Source organism: Budorcas taxicolor, chromosome 7 (genome assembly GCF_023091745.1).
Source record: "Budorcas taxicolor isolate Tak-1 chromosome 7, Takin1.1, whole genome shotgun sequence".
Taxonomy (NCBI): Eukaryota; Metazoa; Chordata; class Mammalia; order Artiodactyla; family Bovidae; genus Budorcas; species Budorcas taxicolor.
This window is the reverse complement of record NC_068916.1, coordinates 94983285-95007415: the sequence shown is the minus strand read 5'-3', so window position 1 is coordinate 95007415 and position 24131 is coordinate 94983285. Positions and strand designations below refer to the sequence as shown.

The following is a 24131-nucleotide window of genomic DNA, read 5'->3' as shown; positions in this document are numbered from 1 at the left end:
TACAGCATCAGACCTTGCTTCTATCACCAGTCCCATCCACAACTGGGTGTTGTTTTTGCTTGGCTCCATCCTTTCATTCTTTCTGGAGTTATTTCTCCACTGATCTCCAGTAGGATATGGGGCACCTACTGACCTGGGGAGTTTGTCTTTCAGTGTCCTATCTTTTTCCTTTTCATACTGTTCATGGGGGATTCTCAAGGCAAGAATACTGAAGTGGTTTGCCATTCCCTTCTCCAGTGGACCACATTCTGTCAGACCTCTCCACCATAATCCATCCATCTTGGGTGGCCCCACACTGCATGGCTTAATTTCATTGAGTTAGCCAAGACTATGGTCCATGTGACCACATTGGCTGGTTGTCTGTGACTGTGGTTTCAGCGTGTCTGCCCTCTGATGCCCTCTCTCAGTGCCTATCGTCGTACTTGGTTTCCCTTACCTTGGACGTGGGGTATCTCTTCACAGCTGCCCCTGACCTTGGGTGTGGGGTAGCTCCTCCCGGCCCGCTGCCCCTGACCTTGGGTGTGGGGTAGCTCCTCTAGGCCGCACTTGTGCGCCGCTGCCACCACCGTCACACTTGTGCACCCCCGCCGCAGCCAGGCATTTTCAGCAAATGCACCTTAGGCCAAGTAAGACAGCATACCTGTCCAGTAAATGTAAGCATGTTTCACTTAGACTTTGGTTCTTTTAGGCAGAATCACTCTACTCTAGGTATTGTGTTTAAAGGGATGCTGTAAACCCTGTTTGTGAAAGTGGATACTTCCTGCTTGGAGAAAGATCTAAAACCAGGGCTCCTTACTGCATTGAATGATGGATGCCACATCTCTTAAGTAACCTGCTTGAATCCCCTGAGAACAGCTGACTGGTCAATAATATCATGTCTAATTTCTTGGCACTCCCTCCACACACACACACATACACACCCTGCAAAGCAATTAAAGATAACTACATCAAGTCAGATGAAGCAACTCAAGCTTACTTTCTTCAAAGATCACTATAGTCCGGTCCTGCTTTTATCTTTTCAGACTTTTTTTGAGCTGTAGTTGACATGTGCAACATGTTGATTTGATACATTCATATATGATTATAGTCAACAATACCATACCATAAACTTCAGAGTTGCTAAGAGATTATACCTTAACTGTTCTCCATATTTTATTTTGTTTAACACACACACACAAAACTATGTGATATAACAGAGGTGTTAGCTAATGCTATAGTGGTGAGTGAAAGTCACTCAGTCATATCCAACTCTTTGCGACCCCATGGGTATAGTCCATGGAATTCTCTAGGCTAGAATACTGGAGTGGATATCCTATCCCTTCTCCAGTGGATCTTCCCAACCCAGGAATCGAACCAGGGTCTCCTGCATTGCAGGCAGATTCTTTACCAACTGAGCGATCAGGGAAGCCCTGCTATGGTGGTAATCATACTGTGAAACGTAAATGCATCTCATCTGACTTTTCAATTCACATTTCACTCTGAGAAACAGTCTAAAAGACATAAAGAAATCCTTTTGAACCAAGAAAACAAACATATTGACCTGATAAGGTCTTAAGCAATTACAGAAAGGCTCTTTGAAGACTTTTCTTGAGTTCTGACTAGGTTTTGGCTGCCGTACTTGACCTACCTCATGTGTCAGGGGCAGATCTGATAGATCCCTTCAATATTCCAAGCATTGGAATGATCCTCTAAGATGAGCCAAGCAGAGTGGGTTGACATTCACAGGCTAATTCTAGATGAGGAGTCAGAAAAACACCCAGCCAACAGTTTTTTTTTTTTTTTTTTGGCTCTTTGTGGTTACAGACATTTCTATTAGTTCACACTTCTTTGATCCTTTTAGAAAATCTGGAGAACTTTCCATTTCTTGGTACATTTATTATTTTCAAGTTCCAACTCCTCCACCTCCTTCTCTACCCCTAAGCACTTGAAACAAAATATTTGATCATTTTTATAGCAGTATATAGTTAAACATGAAAGAACAAGTAGGTTATTTTCACCAATTTCTAGTGACAATTTAAAGACTATTTTCTACCAAATTTTCTTGTTACACCCACATTGCCTTTCCCCCCCAATGTTTCTTTCTTATAAAAATGACTCCATATATATAATAGAGGTGTGCAGTGGAAATACACACCTTTTATCAGTCAAGATAGGTTGACTATGTTTTGGTGACTAACAACTCCAAATCCCAGTGGCTTAACGCAGCAAAGGTTTCTCTCGCCCATAATACATTCCCTTTACATGCTAGCCCCATGCCACTGCGTCCTCACCCAGTGATCCAGCCGGAGACACTACAACTATCAGCTGCCAAGGCAGAAGAGAAGGGCAGCCCTGAAAAAAAATGCACTGGTTCTTAAACGTCCATCTGGAAAGGATATGCGCATCACTGCCATCACATTTCTTCAAACAAAGCAAGTCATGTGACCAAACCTCATTTCAAAGGGTCAGATAAGCATTAACGTTTTTTCAAAAGGGGCGTTGAATATGAGTAAAGAGTTATACACCCTATTATTCACACCCTACACCCGAGTTACAGTGCATCTGATCTTAAATCACAATCCCTAGTAATAGAGGACATTTCTGTTCATTTTTGCCCAGATGTTTTTCAGAAAAACATCTAAATTGTGAGTTCCAAATCATTGTCTCAACCTCACTCTGTGTGTTTAGCTAATGGTGTCACATTCTGTAGATAAATAAAGGTCATCATCTCATTAAATGAGTATGTTTCAGACCACAGGAAAATGTGTGACACGGTTACCAAGGTTCTTCACTTATAATGAAGGTCTGAAACGTCAGCAGGGGAGACCAGGAGCCAATTTCAGGCTGGCGGAATCAGTTTCAATTGCAATTGTGCAACAGTAATTATGCAACTGTTTTCCCTCCCTTCTCCCTAATGTTATGGGTGTCAGGAAACGTGCTGTTTTTTCTGACAGAGTCTACATGGCTCAGGGAGATATTTGGGTGCTTGTGGAGAAGGATTTAATTGAAGTAGGAGCAGTGAAGTTCAGGAATCATGACCTTTCTAGTATAATTGGATGAATCAGGCAGTTTACCCAGTTGCCAACCAAGTGTGGGTTGTACATCCACAGCTTACTCCATCCCCATCTGTGGTATTGTGATACAATAAGAAATATTTTGCTCTTGTCGCCAGTTCCTGGCACAGCACTCCTAAAACCCTTGAAATTTCTTAAGTGGCAGGGAAAGAAGAGCAGGTTTTGTTATTCATGAGAGGCCCCTTTCAACCATACCTGTGTTGATGCTAATGTGGTAACTACTGGATGGCTGGGCTAGACACAAGAGGGCTCAGCCTTGAGAGCATTGAAATTTTCAGCCCTTGCCCTTTACCTGGCTGGAGGCTGAGTTAATCACCAAGGACCAATGATCTGATCAATCGTGCCAATGTAACACAGCCTGGGTGAAAATCCTAACAACCAAAGGGGCTCAGAGAACTTCTTGGCTGGTGAATGCATGGAGGTACTTGGAAGGCAGTGCCCTTGGAGAGGACATGGAAGCTCCCCTCCCTTTCCCCATACCTTGCCTTGTGCCTTCTTGCATCTGAGTTATATCCTTTTATAATAAAAGGATATAGTAAATATATAATCTATAAATATATAAATAACAATTATTAATTAATATTATATATAAATATATAGTAAATAAATAGGATCCAACCAGTCCATTCTGAAGGAGATCAGCCCTGGGATTTCTTTGGAAGGAATGAGGCTAAAGCTGAAACTCCAGTACTTTGGCCACCTCATGCAAAGAGTTGACTCATTGGAAAAGACTCCGATGCTGGGAGGGATTGGGGGCAGGAGGAGAAGGGGACGACAGAGGATGAGGTGGCTGGATGGCACCACTGACTCGATGGACATGAATCTGAGTGAACTCCGGGAGTTGGTGATGGACAGGGAGGCCTGGCATGCTGCGATTCATGGGGTCACAAAGAGTCGGACACGACTGAGTGACTGAATTGAACTGAACTGAACTGAATAGTATATAGTAGATATACAGATAGATATATAGTAAATAAACTGTTTCTGAGTCCTGTCCTGTGAGCCATTCCAGCAAACTGTCAAACTGAAGGGGAGTGGGGGTCACAGAAACCTTTGATTCATAGCTGGTCAGCCAGAGCACAGATGACAGCATGGAGCTGTGACTGATGTCTGACCCTCTGGGGAGGGCAGCCTTTGGGGACTGAGCTCTTAACTTGTGGGGTCTAAGCTGACTCCAGACAGTGTTATAACTGAATTGTAGGGCACCTATCTAATTGGTGTCCAGGAAGTTGGAAAATTAGTTAGTGTGGGGGGAAAAAAAAGGCACTTGGTGTCAGAAATGTTTAGATGAGAAACAGAAAAGAGTTTTATTCTTTTACCATCTTTGGTATCTTCCCAGGTGGCGCTGGTGGTAAAAAACGCTTGCCTGCCAACCACTTTGCATAGTGGTCATATGTATAGACTCGATTCAATGTTTCTTACCTAGACTATGTCACTTTTCTTTTGCCTCTAGTCTCTCTGCCTTTCGCTTTTCACTCCAACTTCCACAAAGCAGCCAAGAGTTATCCTACTGGAGTTCAGTTCTGATGGTGAAAGTCACCATCAGCAAGGAGTTTAGTGGCACCTTCTTGCTTACAGAATGCAATACAGAGTTACTTACAGAGACCTTAAGCACAGCATTCTACCAACAGTTCCAATCCAACCTACTTTTCATTCTTTATTTTCTAAAACACTCAGGTTTCATGCAGTATGAAATTGATAATAGTGAACACTTCTCAGCTGCAAACATGCCCTGATTTTGAAAGATAAAGGTATATCTGCTCTTCTCTATAAATTTGTATGTCTCTCTGGGTTCAATCCAGGGTTGAGAAGATCCCCTGAAGAAGGAAAGGCAACACACTCCAGTATTCTTGCCTGGAGAACTCCATGGACAGAGGAACCTGGCAGGCTGCAGCCCAGAGGGTCACAAAGAGTGGGACTTAACTGAGTGACTTTCACTTTTCACTGACCCAAATGGTCTTTGAAAGACTCATGATAACAGGCCTCCAGATAGAAATGGAATATCTGCAGCCAGTTTTTGATGAACAGTTATATATGTTGCATTTAAAAATAAAAAGTAGATCACAAAAAATATCTTAAAACAGTCATATCAGAGTAAAGTCAAGGATAGAAAGAAGAAATGATTATACTTAGTTATCATCACAGCAAAAATGGTGTATTTTAATACCCAAACATGAATGTAGCCTTAAAACCAATAGCTTAGTTTAGATCTGAGCAACTAATAAACTTCAGTTCCTGGTAAGATTTATTTTAATTCAATTTTTCAAATCATCCCAATTGGTTACACTGGCTAAGAAACAGGTTATACTATTGAGTAGAAAACAACGGTGTCTTCACTGGTTAAAAGACACCAGAAAAAAAAATTAGAGTATTTTGTTTGTTAGCTTATTTGTATAATGCTCGGCTTTCTTCTCCCTGACTTGGATATCAGTGCCTCAATCTTGTCTGACTCTTTGCAACCCCATGGACTTTAGCCCACCAGGCTCTTCTGTCCATGGGATTTTGTAGGCAAGAATACTGGAGTGGATTGCTATTCCCTTCTCCAGGGGATCTTTCTGACCCAGAGATAGAACCCGGGTCTCCTGCATTGCAGGGAGATTCTTTACCTTCTGAGCCACTGGGGAAGCCCTCCCCCTGACCTTATATGTTGCTCTAATCTTTGCTCCCTTTGGGTTTTCCCTCTAGAAGGCCCAGCTCTACAACAAACAACTCCACAACCTCAAACTTAGCACTTTTCTACTTTCTGCTCATAACTAAACCCAACTTCCTCTAACCTAACCTCTAATCTTCCTCTAACTAAAGCTAATACCACTTCCCTTCTAATAAAAGTTGCTTATTTTCTAGTTTACCAAGTATCTCAGGGTTGGCAGCATGCCCATGCTTTAGACATGTATCATCTACTCTCTGCCAACCCTGGACCTGCTGAGCTGACCCTGAACCTGGTGAGCTGCGTGTTACCTGGCAAGACCATTCTCTAATTCTCATTGCTGAAGTCATCTGTCCACCTTCTGCACACTAGCTGAGCTTCCTTTTAGACACTGTCCACCAACCTCACACCTCCTACTTCCTCTGACTCTGAGACTCTTCTCAAAGGGCCTTAACTCCTACTCAAGGAGAATAAGTCATCAGGTTGAAATTATATAATTTCAGCTTCTCACACCAAATTCCTAAATTCTCCCATCCTCCTCCCTCCTGTTTCAAAGCAGAGGTTGCCTCTTCCCATGAAAATCAATCTCTCCATCCAGGCTTAAATTTTTCTCTTCTAGATTTTTCTTCCCCAAAATTGTGTACAAAAGAATCTCAGTTTGCCTCTCTCTCTCCCTCCTACCCCACCATCCCCCCTCCCTCTGTGTCTCCTAGCTCCTTCCCACTAGCATTTAGCCATGCTCATGTCTCTGCAAATTTTTTTCTTTAAAAATCAAATACAGAATAAAACCCTAAAATAACCCCATAGTCTTTCCATCCACCACCCTATTTCCTTCCTTCTGGTGTTATATATTTTTTTTAATTTGGCTTCATTTTCTTCTCTTCCCCTCTTCATGTGAAATCTGGATCCTGGGCTCACTATCTCACTTGCTCTCACCAAGGTCATCATTATCACTTGACACTACATCCATTGAAGGTATCTGAGCTCTCAGCTAACTTAATGACTTAGCACCTGCCAATTCAATGGGATGATCCTTTTTTTTTTCTACCTGAGCATTGTCTCTTATGCAACTTTGTTCCTGTCTCATTTGTTGGCAATTTCTTCTTAACCATTGACTACTGGGGTCATGTTGGGAGGGCTTTATCTGAAATCATTGCTCTTCTCTCTCTACACTCTCTTCACATCATCTGCCCCTATGACTTTGCAGTAGACATCAAGGGTGGTCTGCTGGTCCCCTCAAATTACTTTCACCAGTCTGTCCGTGTGCCTTTCCCTTGGTTTTGGGTCTTTTTTCTTTCAGTGGCACCTCCAGTTTCCTTCAAGCTTTGGAGCTGATTATAATGCATTTCTGAGATGACTCTTAGGACATAAGTGTCAAAGACACTGCTTCATGTTAAATGAGGTGACGATACCAGGACAGTCTCATTAGAGTTCTAAGGAGAAGATCTAAAGGCTCCAAGATGTGGGCATTTTGGAATGACCCTGTTATATAATACCCGAGAACCCATCTAATGATGGAGGAAGAACGTAGCTAGGTCTGGTTCATAGGCGGGTCAGCTTGGTACGCTGGTACAAACTAAACACAGACTGCTGCTAGTCTCTCATATTCTGCATAACCCAGACACTACTGTCCTGAAACAGGCTGGAATAGCTTCATGAAGGGACAACTAAGGTTACAGCCTGGAGATGACACCCAGTGAGGTCAGGGTGTTGCTTTCAGGATGTAACATGTACCTTATGCCAATGTTCATTACGTGTTATTCTGTCTCCAATATGTAGAATGGATGAATCCAGGAACCAGGGTAGAATTAAGAGTCTACTCACCCCATTCCCAGTGACCTCTTGTCTCTTGGAAAATTTATGCTTCCAGGGACCCAGACAGACTTTAATTACCATCCCCATGCTGACAAATGCAAGCTCTATCATTTGAATCAAGATTGCTGGGAGAAATATCAACAACCTCAGAAATGCAGAGGATACCACTCTAATGGCAGAAAGAGAAGAACCAAAGAGCCTCTTGATGAGAGTGAAAGAGAAGAGTGAAAACATTGGCTTAAAACTCAACATCCCAAAACTAAGATCATGGTATCTGGTCCTATCACTTCATGGCAAATAGATGCAGAAACAGGGGCATATTTTATTTTCTTGGGTTCCAATCATTGTGGATGGTGACTGCAGCTATGAAATTAAAAGACACTTGCTCCTTGGAAGAAAACTATGACAAGCCTAGACAGCATATTAAAAAGCAGAGACATCATTTTCCTGATAAAGGTCCATATAGTCAAAGCTATGATCTTTCCAGTAGTCATGTATGGATGTGAGAGTTGGACCATAAAGAAGGCTAAGCACTGAAGAATTGATGCTTTCACACTGCGGTGCTGGAGAAGACTCGAGAGTCCCTTAGACTGCAAGGAGATCAAACCAGTCAATCCTAAAGGAAATAAATCCTGAATATTCACTGGAAGGACTGATCCTAAAGCTGAAGCTCCAATATTTAGGCCACCTGATGTGAAGAGCTGACTCACTGAAAAAGACCCTGATGCTGGGAAAGATTGAGGGCAGGAGGAGAAGGGGGCAACAGAGGATGAGATGGTTGGATGGCATCACTGACTCAATGGACATGAGTCTGAGCAGACTCCAGGAGATAGTGAAGGACAGGGAAGCCTGGTGTGCTGCAGTTCATGGGGCCACAAAGAGCTGGACATGACTGAGCTACTAAACAACAACAATCATCTGACCCATAGCTTTCTTATGAGCTCCAAATCTGAATACAGAACCACCTGATGTTCAAATTAGATACTGCAGAGTCACCTGAAACCTAATATGCCCAGAACTGAACTTATCTCTCCGTTCCTGCAGGATGTCACTGCAAGTGAACAGTGCTGGCATCACCTCAGGTGCTCGAGCCTGAAATATGCAGTCTTTAAAATCTCTCATTTCTTTATCCACCATATCCAAAGCAACTATCAAGTTTTGCCAATTCTATCTCCTACCCCCTAAGGTCAAACTGCATCTTTCTGAGTCAGATCATCAGAACAGCCACACGGTGGCAGCCTCTACGACGGCCCCCAGCGACATCCCCCCACTGCTATTCACACTGTGGTATGGCCCTCTCACCCTCCACCTCTAATAGAACACAGTGAACACGAAGGGATGCGACTGCTGAGAGGGTGACAAGATTACTCGAGCTTTCATTTCCTTCTCATTCTCTCACTTGCTGGTTCTGAAGGAATCCAGCTGCTGCCATGCTGAGAGCCGCCCCGTGGAGACCCGGATGGCACAGAACCGAACAGAAGCCTCCAACAACAACCATCACACAAGGACCAGAAGTCCCCAGTCCAGTAGTCCCAGAGGAACTGATTCTGGTCAACAGCCACATGAGTGAGCATGGATGTGGCCCTCCCTCCCATGGGCCTGAGACGTGGCATCGTCCTGGCAGACACCTGGGCTGTAGCCCTGTGAGGTCTCAACCAGTGTCTCTAGGCAAGCCAGGCCAGGGTCCCAAATCACGAACGATGAGGGTATTTGCTGTAAGCTGCTAAGCTTTGGAGGGATTTATGATGTGGTAACAGTAACTCAGTTGGTAAAGAATCTGTCTGCAATGCAGGAGACCCTGGTTGGATTCCTTGGTCGGGAAGAGCCCCTAGAGAAGGGATAGGCTACCCACTCCAGTATTCTTGGGCTTCCCTTGTGGCTCAGCTGGTAAAGTATCCGCCTGCAATGCAGGAGATCTGGGTTCAATGCCTGGGTTGGGAAGATCCCCTGGAGAAGGGAAAGGCTACCCACTCCAGTATTCTGGCCTGGAGAATTCCATGGACTGTATAGTCCATGGGGTTGCAAAGAGTCTGACATGACTGAGCGACTTTCACTTTCAACAGGTTGAACACAGTCATCTTACTGGTGTCCGCCTGTGCATTCATCATTACCTTCTCTAATCAATCTCCCCACTGAAGCCGAAGTCTCACTTTACAAGTGGAAACTACAATTGTGTTGCTTTCTTTATAAACCCTCAAATTGCCTATTGCTGTTGGGATTAAGGCCAAAAATCTTTACTCTGCTCTTTGAGGCCCCTGTGATCTGGTTATAGCTGGCTTTTTTTTGGTCTCATTTCACATCCCTTTTCCCATCCACTCACCCTGATCCAACCCCTCAGGCCTTCTTCCAGATTGTTGGGGTTGTTGCTGTTTTGTCTTTAACAAGCAATGTTTCTTCCTCCCTTCTGTATGCTGTTCCCTCCGTCTGAAACACGCACCCCTGCCCACTGCCACCCTGCTCTCAGATCGCCTCAGACGTCGCCTCCCCCAGAAGGCTTTACTGATTCCATCTCAGGCTAAGTCGAGCGTTACCCATGACACATTCCCTTAATACATCACACCAACATGACAAGGGACATTTGTCATTATTTGTTCTGTCTGCCTCTCCTGCCAAACTGCAAACGCCCTGAGGGTAGAGAAGATAACTCCATCGTTCACATCCTCATCACCAGGGCTCACACAGGGTTTGGTACATGACAGCAACCTCATAAATCGATTATTCGTGAAGGGAAGCAATGGACACACGAATTGAGAAAAATAAATCATCTCACAGCATGACAAAATATGGTCGATTATTTCAAACCATCTTAAACACGAGGAAGCAAAGCAAAAAGCATCCCGAGCTTTACGTGCCAAATGTCTGAGGCTGACTGTTCATGCGAAAGCCTTTACAACCTGTGATGTGAAAGCAGTGCGGACCAATCAGATTTCAGACATTCAAGTGTATATGTTTGTCCAAGTGCTCTTTTTCTCCACAAATGTTTATTGAATGTCTGCTTTGTGATGGGAAATTTTCTAAGCTGAGAACAGAGACAGTAATGAAGTTTCTTGCCTGAGTAATTGGATGAATGGTGGTGTTGGTAACCAAGATGGGAAAAACTAGGGAGGAACAGGTTATGACAAACGTAACAATTCTTTTAATGAACTAAAAGCATTATAAAAGCCTCAGTTCAGTTCAGTCTCTCAATCGTGTCTGACTCTTTGCGACCCCATGAATCGCAGCACACCAGGCCTCCCTGTCCACCACCAACTCCCGGAGTTCACTCAGATTCGCATCCATTGAGTCGGTGATGCCATCCAGCCATCTCACCCTCTGTTGTCCCCTTCTCCTCTTGCCCTCAATCCCTCCCAGAATCAGGGTCTTTTCCAATGAGTCAACTCTTCCCATGAGGTGGCCAAAGTATTAGAGTTTCAGCTTTAGCATCAGTCCTTCCAGTGAACACCCAGGACTGGTCTCCTTTAGGATGGACTGGTTGGATCTCCTTGCAGTCCAAGGGACTCTCAAGAGTCTTCTCCAACACCACAGCTCAAAAGCATCAATTCTTCAGCGCTCAGCTTTCTTCACAGTCCAGCTCTCACATCCATACATGACTACTGGAGAAACCGTAGTCTTGACTAGATGGACCTTTGTTGGCAAAGTAATGTCTCTGCTTTTGAATATGCTATCTAGGTTGGTCATAACTTTTCTTCTAAGGAGTAAGCGTCTTTTAATTTCATGGCTGCAGTCACCATCTGCAGTGATTTTGGAGCTCAGAAAATAAAGTCTGACACTGTTTCCAATGTTTCCCCATCCATTTCCCATGAAGTGATGGGACCAGATGCCATGATCTTTGTTTCCTGAATGCTGAGCTTTAAGCCAACTTTTTCACTCTCCTCTTCCACTTTCATCAAGAGGCTTTTTAGTTCCTCTTCACTTTCTGCCATAAGGGTGGTGTCATCTGCATATCTGAGGTTATTGATATTTCTCCCAGCAATCTTGATTCCAGCTTGTGCTTCTTCCAGCCCAGCATTTCTCATGATGTACTCTGGATATGTTAAATAAGCAGGGTGACAATATACAGCCTTGACATACACCTTTTCCTATTTGGAACAAGTCTGTTGTTCCATGTCCAGTTCTAACTGTTGCTTTCACTTTCACTACATGACTATTCACTTGTCAAAATTAATAGAAATTTTCACCAAATGGAGTGAACTCTACTGCAATTTCTTTTTAAATTATGAGGAACATATAGCATGTCCCAAGACATACTGCAGCAAGCATTTACACTGAGTTAGAAATGGCAGTGAAAGGGCAGATCCAAAAGCAATGATCATCCGAGGAATAAGCCTGTCCAAAGAGGCAAAACAGCTGTTCTCTGAAAACGATTAGGACAATGATGAAAGAAACTGAAGATAACATAAAGAGATGGAAGAATCTTCCACGTCCTTGGACTGGAAGAATCCATGTTGTTAAAATGACTATGCTACCCAAGGCAATCTATAGATTCAATGCAATGCCTATCAAATTATCAACTCTATTTTTCACATAACTAAAATATGTATGCAACCACAGAAGACCTCAAATAGTCAAACAGTCTTGAAAAAGAACAGAGCTGGAGGAATCATAGTCCATGACTTCATAACGGATTACAAAGTTTGACTTGATTACCATATAGTAATCAAACAGTATGGTCCTGGCACACACACACACACACACACACACACACACACACACACACAAACATAGACCAATGGAACAGGATAAACAGCCTAGAAATAAACCCAGAACCTTGTGGTCAACTGATCTACAACAAAGGAGGCAAGAATATAAAGAGAGAAGAGACCGTCTTTTCAATAAAGTGGTGTTGGGAAAACTGGACACCACATGTAAAAGAAAGAATTAGAACACTCTAAAACTATACACGAAAATAAACTCAAATTGGATCAAAGACCTAAATGTAAAACTGGATACTATAAAACTCCTAGAGGAAAACATAGGCAAATACTCTTTAACATAAATTGCAGCAATATTTTTTGAATACATCTCCTAGAGTAATGGAAATAAAAACAAATGGGATCTAATTAAACTTAAAAGCTTTTGCATAAAGGAAACCATAAACAAAATTAAAGACAATCCGTGGAAGGGGAGAAAATATTTGCAAATGATGTGACCAAAATGGGATTAATTTGCAAAATATATAAACAGCCATTCAGCTCAATATTAAAAAACAAACAACCCAGTCCTAAAAAATGAACAAAAGATCTAAATAGACATTTCTCCAAGAAGACATACAGATGCTCGTATATGTACATGAAAAGATGCTCAGATTGCTATTAAAGAAATGCAGATCGAAACTACAGTGAGGTATCACTTCACCCCATCAGAATGGTCATCATCAAAAAGTCTACAAATAATAAATGTTAGAGGATGTGGAGAAAAGGTAACCCTCCTACACCATTGGTGGGAATGTAAATTGGTGCATCCACTGTGCACAACAGTCTGAAAGTTCTTTAAAAACCTAAAAATGGAGTTATCATATGATCCAGCAATCCCGCTCCTGGGCATATACCTAGAAAAAAAATGAAAACTCTAATTTGAAAAGATACATGCACCCTAACATTCATAGCAGCACTATTTATAAGAGCCAAAACAGGAAAGGTACCTAACTGTCCATCGACAGATGAATGGATAAAGAAGATGTGGGGTACACACCCACATATACATGTGAAAGGCGCTCAGTCGTGTCTGACTCCTTGTGACCCTATGGACCGCAGCCTGCCAGGCTCCACTGTCCATGGAATTCTCTAGGCCAGAATACTGGAATGGGTAGCTGTTCCCTTCTCCAGGGGAACTTCCTGACCCAGGAATCAAACCAGTGTCTCCTGCATTGCAGGCGGATTCTTTACCAGCTGAGCTACCCGGGAAGCAGGCACACATGCACACACACACACACACACAGAATGGAATATTGCATGTGCTGCTGCTACTTAGTCACTGCTGCCGCTGCTGCTGCTAAGTCGCTTCAGTCGTGTCTGACTCTGTGCGACCCCATAGACGGCCTTCAGCCAGGCTCCCCTGTCCCTGGGACTCTCCAGGCAAGAACACTGGAGTGGGTTGCCATGTCCTTCTCCAATGCATGAAAGTGAAAAGTGAAAGTGAAGTCGCTCAGTCGTGTCCAACTCTTCGAGACCCCATGGACTGCAGCCCACCAGGCTCCTCCATCCATGGGATTTTCCAGGCAAGAGTACTGGAGTGGGGTGCCATTGCCTTCTCCATTACTTAGTCACTAACTTGTGTCAACTCTTTGCAACCCCTTCCTGCCAGGCTCCCCTGCTCATGGGATTTCCCAGGATTTCCTTAATATAAGAGTGGGCTGCATTTCTTCCTCCAGGGGATCTTCCTGACCCAGGGATTGAACTCAAGTCTTCTGCTTTGAAAGGTGGGTTCTTTACTACCAAGTTACCTGGGAAGTCCACAATGGAATATTACTCAGCCATAAAAAGAATGCAATAGCGCTATTTCGCAGCAACATGGAAGGACCTACAGATTATTATACTAAGTGAAGGAACTGGAACAAATAGCATCTGGTATCACCTATAAGTGGAATCTTAAAAAACGATACAAATGAACTTATCTGCAAAGCAGAAATAGACTTACAGACATAGAAAACAAACTTATGGTTATCAAAGGGGAAAGGCCAAGAAGGGTAAATTAGGAGTTTAACATTCTCAGATATACACTACTATATATAAAACATATAATCAGTAAGGATCTATTGTATAGCATAAGGAACTATATTTAATATCTAATAATAACCTGTAATGGAAAATAATCTGAAAAAGTAAATATGCTGCTGCTGCTGCTGCTGCTAAGTCGCTTCAGTCGTGTCCGACCCTGTGCGACCCCATAGACGGCAGCCCAGTAGGCTCCCCCGTCCCTGGGATTCTCCAGGCAAGAACACTGAAGCGGGCTGCCATTTCTACACACACATATATATAACTTAATTATTTTGCGGTCCATTTGAAACACAGTGCTGTAAACCAACCGTACTTCAATTTTAAAAAAAGAGCCATGATCATGAAACCCAATGCTAAGTCAAAAGTCCCAAATAAACCCAGAATCAATATACAGTCTCACTCATCCCACAGCCCTTTTTCTTGGCAAATTAGCATCAATAAAATAGTGCAGTCTAGGAAATCATCCAAGACATTTATTAAGCAAGCACGGATTAAAGACTTCTCAGTTTAAGGACCTCTTTTAGGGAAAGGAAAATTAATATAAATCAAGAGGTGACTGAAGCTTTCTGAAACCATGGCAGGGGCGGGGGGGGGGGGGGGGGGGGGGGGGGGCGCGCAGTAATACTGGGAAGACTGCTGTTAGACACCATTTCCCTCAGCACTAGCAGACTGATTAAAAGGGAGCCGTCTACACTCTAAACTGGAAATGAAAGCGGTGTGCAAAAGACAAATTACACCCTCGCACATCAAGCCCGTGAAAAGCAGCAGAACTGAAGGCAAACCCTCACCCCATTCATCTGTGTTGAAATGCTGACCTCTTGTGTCGAAGAGACGTTGCATCCTGTGATTCCACGCTTAACCACTTGATGTGGTTTTTCAGAGGTTTGTGTTAAGAGAAAAGGAAAGAACCAATACAAACAAACCTCAAATATGATCCAGCCTGAGAAACTGCGCTTGACACAGAAATTCTGGCTGCTCTGCCTCTCACTTCAGCGTGCCTGCCATCCACTTTCCAGGTATTAGTCACTTATTCCAGTCCCAAGAAAAATACACTCAACAAAAGCAAATTAAGCCAGCATATCCCCACAAACCCCAACAAAAATAAATGAGGACATAAAGGAAAAGGAGACTATGTTTAATTTCTCATTAGATCATGGTCCAGTTGTCAGAATATTAATTCCGTCTACCTGATTCTCATTCATTCTAATCTGAATTCTCTTCATGGCATATGAACCACTGCTTGCTTTCATAGTTAATATAGGATTTCCTTCTCACACCATTTGATTGATACTCGTGTTTGGCCCTGGATGAATAATGAGATTAATACTCAAAAAAGCTAACCTATTAGCTAATGAGAAAAAAAATTCGTACTGGGAGAAATTTTCAACTGTTCCATATTGCTCATATATTCAACACATTTTAGCACTAACTATATACCAGGCTATACAAGAAGAGGCACTTCCCACGCGCCTCAAGGAGTAAAGAATCCACCTGCCAATGCAGGAGACATGGGTTCGATCCCTGGGTTGGGAAGAGCCCCTGGAGGAGGAAATGGTGACTGAACAACATTAGCTCTATCAAGTTCACAAGGGTAAATACAAAGTGATAATCCATGTAGGAGCTTTAATCCAAGTTCTTCAGCGATCAATTCATTCAGCACATATGTATTGAACCGGGGTTCATCCAGGTGCTGGGATGACTGATCAAACCTAAAGCATCATCACCTGTGCGCCACACCACTGTTTTCTGAGCCATTGCTGCTGCTAAGTCACTTTAGTCGTGTCCGACTCTGTGCGACCCCATAGACGGCAGCTCACCAGGGTCCCCCGTCCCTGGGATTCTCCAGGCAAGAACACTGGAGTGGGTTGCCATTTCCTTCTCCAATGCATGAAAGTGAAAGGTGAAAGTGAAGTCGCTCAGTCATGTCTGACCCTCAGCGACCCCATGGACTGCAGCCTTCCAGGCTCCTCCATCCATGGGATTTTCCAGGCAAGAGTACTGGAGTGGGGTGCCGTTGCCTTCTCCATCTGACCCACTAAGAAAAGTCATGTCTGTTGAGCTGTGCTGCGATGCCTGAAACAGTCATCTCGTGATGCAGACATTTATCCCATGTACTCTCAGGGATCTCGCAATTTTTTCTGCTTTCAACTGCAACACTTTTCAAGTTATGGTCATACTTGTGTGTCACAGTAGCAAAATGAAATCTGGTTTTATTCATATAGCCTCTTCATATAGGCTCTATGAAGCCCATGGTTGTTGCTTTAAAAGGAAATATGGAGAAGGGGGGAGCTGTTCTGTATTAACATCACTATTTTGAAACTAAAGAATATTTTAACTCCCTCTAATCCAAAAAATGTAGAAAGGACCTGATTCAGAATTCAGAACTTTTAATTGAAAAGCTTCATTTCTTTTTAAATGAATAAACTGTCCTTACTTTCACATTTTTCCACGGATCAAGAATTCATTTTGGCCAGATGTCAATTCTGTGAGGACCATTTAGAGAACTGCAGTGTAAAACTGAGGTCTTCAATTTTTTTTTTGCTTATGTATTCCCCTAAAGGAATTTTTTTTGAGAGTAACATTTTCACCATCATTTAAATGGCTGTGTTATAAATGTTACTATTTTAAGTTAAAAGTATCTTAATATCATAGCTTTTTAGAAGTACAGACCTGCTATCATTCTTCTCATGACAAAATAATTGCTTCAGTACCAACCGTAGGACCCAGTGTCCTGTTCCCATGCTTTTCTTCATACACAACCACTTTTTGTTTAGGTACTCAGTCACAGGACCACCATTTTAAAAACATTTTAAGCCACAATGAAATCCACTCAGGCAGTACCAAAACACGTGCAAATAACTTGAACAACTAAGACCGGATTTGCACTGTGACCGACAACGCCTGTGAAATACATGTCAGTTTCAGAAATGCAAAAATGAGGGAAATGCGCACCTTAGGCTTGAGAAACACGGCGGCCTGACCTCAGTGCAAGGGAGGTGTGTGGGCAGCCAGGAGGGAAGAGCTGTTCTAGCTTGAGACAGAGAATTAAATTCAAACTCATTTATGAGACAGGCTGCCTCTCCACTTTGGAACTGGGATCCATGCCCATATAACCTCCAACAGGGGCCTGGGCTGAAGGCAGGTGGACACCGCGTCTCCTCTCCTCTGGACAGGGGTTCATCCCAGTGCAATCGCCAGACCTGCAGCCTCGGGCCTCTGGTGAGCGTCTCACATCCCAGCACAGACCTGCTGAATCAGAAGATGTTGGGGCGGGCCCCGCATGCTGTTGGTTCAACAAGCCCTCCAGGTGATTTCCATGCAAGCAAAATTTGAGAACCACTGCCTCAAGGGAACTCCAAAGATAAAAAGGCAAAGGAAGTTATCCTGCTTATTTCCTTTCTGTTATCCCATGGGTTTGTGGTTTTATGTAAATGTACCGTCTCTTCTCAGATGTCCCCAGAGGAGTGAAGGAGGAAGGCTCTGTTCCTACTTGAGCCAAGATGTCCACGGGGCACATCCCAAGGCCACCTTGGTGGCAATGGCAGCAGCAGTGAGAATCCCCAAGAGGAAGGAGACTTCTGGAGAACAAGAGCCATAGGTTCAACGTGATCTCACTTGGAGAGTTGTACACCACCAATGCTGGGAAAGATTGAAGGCGGGAGGAGAAGGGGATGACAGAGGATGAGATGGTTGGATGGCATCACCGACTCAATGGACATGAATTTGAGTAAACTCCAGGAGTTGGTGATGGACAGGGAGGCCTGGAGTGCTGTGGTCCACGGGGTCGCAAAGAGTCAGACACGACTGAGTGACTAAACTGAACTGAACTGAACCCCTAGTTGTTAAACATAGGGGTTTTAATAAGGTTTAATTCATTTTTACTGAGGTATTGTTTTCTAAGCTGAAAGCGACTTGGGGCCAGGGGAAGGTATTGTTGTTCTGCCGTCGCTCAGTCGTGTCCAACTTTGTGACCCAATGGACCACAGCACGCCAGGCTTCCCTGCCCTTCCCTATTTCCCAGAGTTTGCTCAAATGCACGTCCATTGAAGTCAGTGATGCCATCCAACCATCTCATCCTCTGCAGCCCCCTTCTCCTCCTGCCTTCAATCTTTCCCAGCATCAGGGTTTTTTCCAATGAGTCAGCTATTCCCACCAGGTGGCCAAAGTATTGGAGCTTCAGCATTAACACCACTCAAGCACATTGTGACAATGTTTTCCTATACTCTTCTCAGTTGTTCTATACTCTTCATTACACCTAAAGAAGGTCTCCGTTTAGTGTCCTTAACTCTCTACATACAAGAGAGACCAAAAGATAGAAATCCTTAGGCTCAAGTGCCTTGGTAGGCTCCTGTTTCTAGCTGGAACTCAATAATATTTTCTTGTTTTCACCATTATTTCTTTTCATGGTTACCTTCTATCGTGGCAGGGAATTCTGGTTTTTCATCTGAAGTCATTATCTAAAAGTTCCACTTAAGGAAAGTTTATTTAAGTGAGAGATGCATCATTTTAAAGAACAACATTAAGAAAGTCGCAGTAGAGGTAGTCTGAGGATATGGTATGTAAATAGAACAACTATATTAAGGAAGACCGTGGGTTGTTATTCTGGCGCTTACACTAATGAGAACTCAAATTCAGCTCCTCTCCTCAAAGTGAAGGTTGTTATCCCTAATTCAACCTTCAGGCTGGCTTTCAGAAAAGCCACGTTGAGCTTAATCAACTGTTACAACAGTTGATTTAAACAAACAAACAAAACAAAACAGAGTCAGATAGAAAGTCACTCTACAAAAGGAGATTGTGACCAAAATTTTTAGGATAACATTCTTATGATAAAAATGTGAATTATGGTAACGAATCCTTTCCAATGACAAGGGGATGAGTAAGATACAAACTCTTCATTACTGGTGACAATTAAAATGCAAATAATTTCCACTGAGAATCATGATTATTTGCATGCTATGAACAAAGTATCCTTTTGTATGTAATAGTTTAGGCAGTAGAGTTTAACAAAATACGATTTTATTAATCCTAGGGCTAGAATTTCTCTATTACACTGTTTTAATTTTTTCCATGTACATACATCGCAAGTACACTCACTAATGCTTCCCTCAGCATATGTGGTGATGGTAACACTTAGATATAAATTAATGACTACTTAGTTAATTTCCATTATTCTGCATAAGGCTCAGCGTATAGAGTTACAGCTGTAATATAAGTTAATTTCTAATCAGAAAATCATCATAGCATTTTCTTTGTAGAGCTTGGAACCAAATCTGATATGATTACTGGTTGGGAGGATATGAAAGCTTCCTGTAAAATAAAGTAAGTGATAAGAAAAGAGGACAGTCACATCCTCCTTGGAAGGGAGAATGCTTCCATGAGGGCAGAGCTTATGCAACCAGAACTCTCTTGGCAACCAAAGATGCTTTGACTGGATTCTACTCTTTGGCCATTTCTCCTTCTGGGATCCAATAGCCACCTGAGTAAATAAACACACCATGAGTGTTACTGGATTTCAGAGTCTATTTGGAGCCAACAGGCTGATTCAATCCTTACTGACAATCCACATTCAAGAGATTCAAAGCCAGGATCATTGAGTTACTAAGCCATTAAAAATTAACAGAAATAAAAATTGAACCAGACTGGTATAACTTGGAATAAAGATGAAAACCACGGTAACCACCAGGGGGAGGTGAGGGCAAAAGGAACCAGTGGTTTTCGGCATCAAGCTCCTTCCACACAGAGACCTGAGTTGAAAGGGAACTGTTAGCCAGAGGACCCTGGAGATAAAAGTGGGCTCCTGCAGAATATGTTCCAGGTCCTGGGAGACAGCAGCACAAATTAGATAATATTGTGTCCTTATTTAACTGTTGTCATTATGTGTTGCAAAAAATAACCTTGGGGCAAACAGTAAAGATAATTCTTGGCTGAATCTCCTTCTCTCTCTTCATACTGACCGCTCACAGCGTCTCACCCTGTCATCTTCTCCATTCCACAGCCTGTTGTTGTAACGCCTTTCTGTAATGCTTTTCTGGTTGAAAGGCCATGAGTTCAAGCCAGACTTCAAGTGTCTGGGGGGATGAAGTTTAGGATCCCACCACGCAGAGCTCAAGGCATCTGTCCCTTCCCACCTGCAGCCTCTCCCCCGAGTCTCCATCAGGAACCTGGGGGTGGGGAGGTTCCCCAAGGTCACCTGCTCCCTGCACCTACAAATCAACCACAGAAGAGTCTCATCCTGAGCAAGTCCCACCTCCTGTCTCCTCTGAAGAAAAGGACCATGGTGATTTCACGTGCACTGCACCAGTGTAACTATGTTATTTGCCCACTTGTCTGTGCATTCAGGGTCTATGTTAAGTGTCCTTGTCACTTCAAACTCTGGGGCTTTGCCCAGATATGGCTGTTTCTTGATGAAACAAATGTACCTCTTTGCTTTTAGGGGTTTTCCCCAGCTCTTTGTGTGGTTTTAACTTCACCACTTAACTCGTCCGCTCTTTCATTTCCCATTTACAGTGTGCAATGTCATGGTAAAGAATGAGTGACAGCAATAACTTGAGTTTAAAATGGGCCCTCCTTCCAGGAGATTTAAAATAATTCATGAGGACTACCTGGCATCCTTCCCAAAGCCCTAGTGAGGAAGGTTTTGTTATCCATACTGCTTTTACATTTTGGTTCCATTTTACTGATACAAATACCAAGCACCAAGCTGTTGGAAAGATTTTTCTTGGGATCATTAAGCTATTATCCTCATTGGGCACTATGTTATCAAAAGCCTCTGATGGTGCTTTCCTGGTATATATTATTCAAGTTACACAGCTGAAAGTGTTCTGCGTAGGTATCTGACAATAGGCAGAAACTTTAGAAATCACCACTAAAACCAGAAACCTAATCCCTCATTCTTCAGGCAAGAATTAGGAGAGAAACTTTGTTACATTTTTGCTCAAGTAACAGTTTCTAGTTCTGAGTAAAGTGCTTCGGAAACTCAGCAGAGAGAGTCCAGGCGGTCTCCACTGCCACACCGCTCACATAACCAGAGCCAGGCTAGCACACGCATCAAGACAGAAACACAGGTGGCCTTGCCAAGGTCCGAAGGTCTGCGCAAAAACACCAGAAGCCAAGTCTCCAGAGCACAAACAACCAGGCAGAAGGTCTCCCAGGAACAGGATGTTCTGCTGCGGTTCCCATTACCCTGGCCTCTGGGCAGGGCGTCCGCTTCCTGCTCACCACATGCCCCCTCTGCCAGGAAAAGCAATGGGATCTCCCTCCAAAGAGCTGCGAGACCATCCACCAAACCACAGTCCTGACATTGAAGATGCAGTCTCTTTAGACTGCAACTCATGGGACTGCCCTGGTGGTCTGGTGGTTAAGACTCTCCCCTTCCAAAGCGGGGAGCATGGGTTTGATCTGTGACCGGAAATCTAAGATTCCACATGCTGCACATGTGGAGTGGCTCTGCCCCACCACCACCAGAAATACAGACTGAATCACAGAGAAGTGTGTTTTTGTGGGAGAAGTGATACAAATAACTTTTCCTCCTCCAGACTTAGCATTCCATATTATCCAGTGAAAGTTGGACTGTGAAGAAAGCTGAGCGCCAAAGAATTGATGCTTTTGAACTGTGGTGTTGGAGAAGACTGTTGAGAGTCCCTTGGACTGCAAGGAGATCCAACCAGTCCATCCTAAAGGAGATCTTTGGTGTTCTTTGGAAAGACTGATGTTGAAGCTGAAACTCCAGTACTTAGGCCACCTGATGCAAAGAGCTGACTCATTGGAAAAGACCTTGATGCTGGGAGGGATTGGGGGCAGGAGGAGAAGGGGATGACAGAGGATGAGATGACTGGATGGCATCACTGACTCGATGGACATGAGTCTGAGTGAACTCCAAGAGTTGGTGATGGACAGGGAGGCCTGGCGAGCTGCAATTCATGGGGTCGCAAAGAGTCAGACACGACTGAGTGACTGAACTGAACCAAAATATACTGTTAGGTCTTACAAGCTACCTATACTGTGACCTCACTCCACCAAACTTAAAGTTCTATTAATAGGGTAAATCAGCATTACGAAGAAAAAACAAAGGAAAGAGGAGAATAATAAGTAGCGCAAAACATGACAAGGGTGGAGGAAATAGCCTACGGTGATTGTCAGAAATCAGAGAGCGATGGAACAGCAAGCAAAGGGTCTTACCTTCACAGGATTTGGAACCGAACTTTGAAATGCATTTGAAATATGAAAGCAGGATAAAATTCAGTTCTTGCATTTTGGTTTCTCTTTCTTTGTTTTGGTGTTTTCAGCCTGACATGTGGAGGATGACACTGAGAATTTCTTAACGACCATGGTCTAGCCAACAGTTGTGCCATGATTTTCTGGAAGGAAAATATAGGCGCCATTAGTCAAGTCTATTCACTCTCTTCATTTCTCAGTCCAAGACCTACTTCCCAGTTGTGCCTCCAGCAAGGAATTCTGAGTGGAGTAGGTCAAGGCCCCCAAAAGATTTTTAAACGGTTCCTTAGCTATGAAATCTAAAGAGATAATTTTAAGTAAGAGCGCCTTGTATGTGTTCAAACTGTTTGGGATACTCTCTTAGGTACCTCTCTCCGATACTGTCCACAGGACGTCAGCAGTTTACAGAGAGTAAAACTGATGAAGAGAGGGAAAATGATGGGCTTGATGTGAGAAATCATGTCCAAAGACGCCAAGACATGTAACTGAGAAGAAGATTCCATCCACTCAGTCCGCCGTACCGGTCTCCTGGCACAGCGGGCCAGCTTTGACCTTGGCAGCATCTCCCATCTAAAGAGGCAGATGCCAAAGGGAGCATGGGCATCACACAGCACAGAAGCAGGACTGTAGGCGCAGCATACAGATGCGGCTCCCCACAACACAGAAGACTCACCTGGCGCCCACCCCTAGGGGATTCACAAGAACACAGACCGCTCGTCTCCCAGCTACTGTGTGCTGGGCTTTGTGGCCTCTCCTTCCCAATCTGACTATGAACACAAATGGTGTCTTAATCATTTTTCCCTTTCTCGGGGAAACTTCAAAGAAATTCTCAGGAGTCCACTGCCATTGTAAGGTAATAAATATAATTTTAACCCATCTTCAATTGTCATTACACAGATATAGAGAAATCACAGTTGGTTCAGTCATTAAATGAAAGACTTCCTTTTTCTTCTTTTGATTGAAAACAGAGGAGGGAAGATCAGGCTAAATGTAGTTTACACCAGAGCTTACTGACAAATTAAAGTGTGTGTGTGTGTGTGTGTGTGTGTGTGTGTGGTTGTGTGATTAACTTCTGTTTTCATATTGTAATAGACTCTTGGAAACCTCAGAGTAAGTTTTAATTTGTTTTAGCTCAGTTTTATTTTCAGGGTCAGGGTTAAACTCCTCCATTTAAATTGAAACCTTGAATGTCTTCCAGATTCTTTTAAAATATTTTTCATTTAACTGTCTAGAGATCAAATGTAAATATATAACCTCTGCAAAGCAGCTGTTAGCCTAGTGCCTTGTATATACTTAGTGTATAACAAGTACTTATTGGTAAGTCTGTTCCTAGTTTTTTTGCCAAAATATAATTTCAGATAATTCAGTTTTCTGGATGAGGTCTTGCACTCCTTGTTTAACAGGTCAGAGATCTAAGTTCAGAGGCTTTAGTGGAACAACTTGAACTGGAACTTGAGTTCTCTAACTCCAAATTGAGTGCCCCTGGAGGCACACCCTGTGCTTTATCCCCAAACCCTATTATGGAAGCACATAAAGATTCTGTGAATCAAAATGATGCAACTGGGGAAAGCACATTTTGGACAAACAGCAGTAATAGTACAGGTCTTACTATGAAGTCCCTTCACAGGGGAAACTAGAATGTGTTCGCTGTGTGGGTATCTGCTCTGTCTCTGAAAGCCACCTCTA

At 43.2% G+C, this 24131-nt stretch overlaps 1 pseudogene; it reads right to left on the bottom strand.

Moving 5' to 3' along the window:
- Positions 1–23008, bottom strand: part of LOC128051074 (ethanolaminephosphotransferase 1-like) — a 32018-nt pseudogene extending 9010 nt beyond the window's left edge.
- Between the last annotated feature and the right edge of the window lie 1123 nt (positions 23009–24131).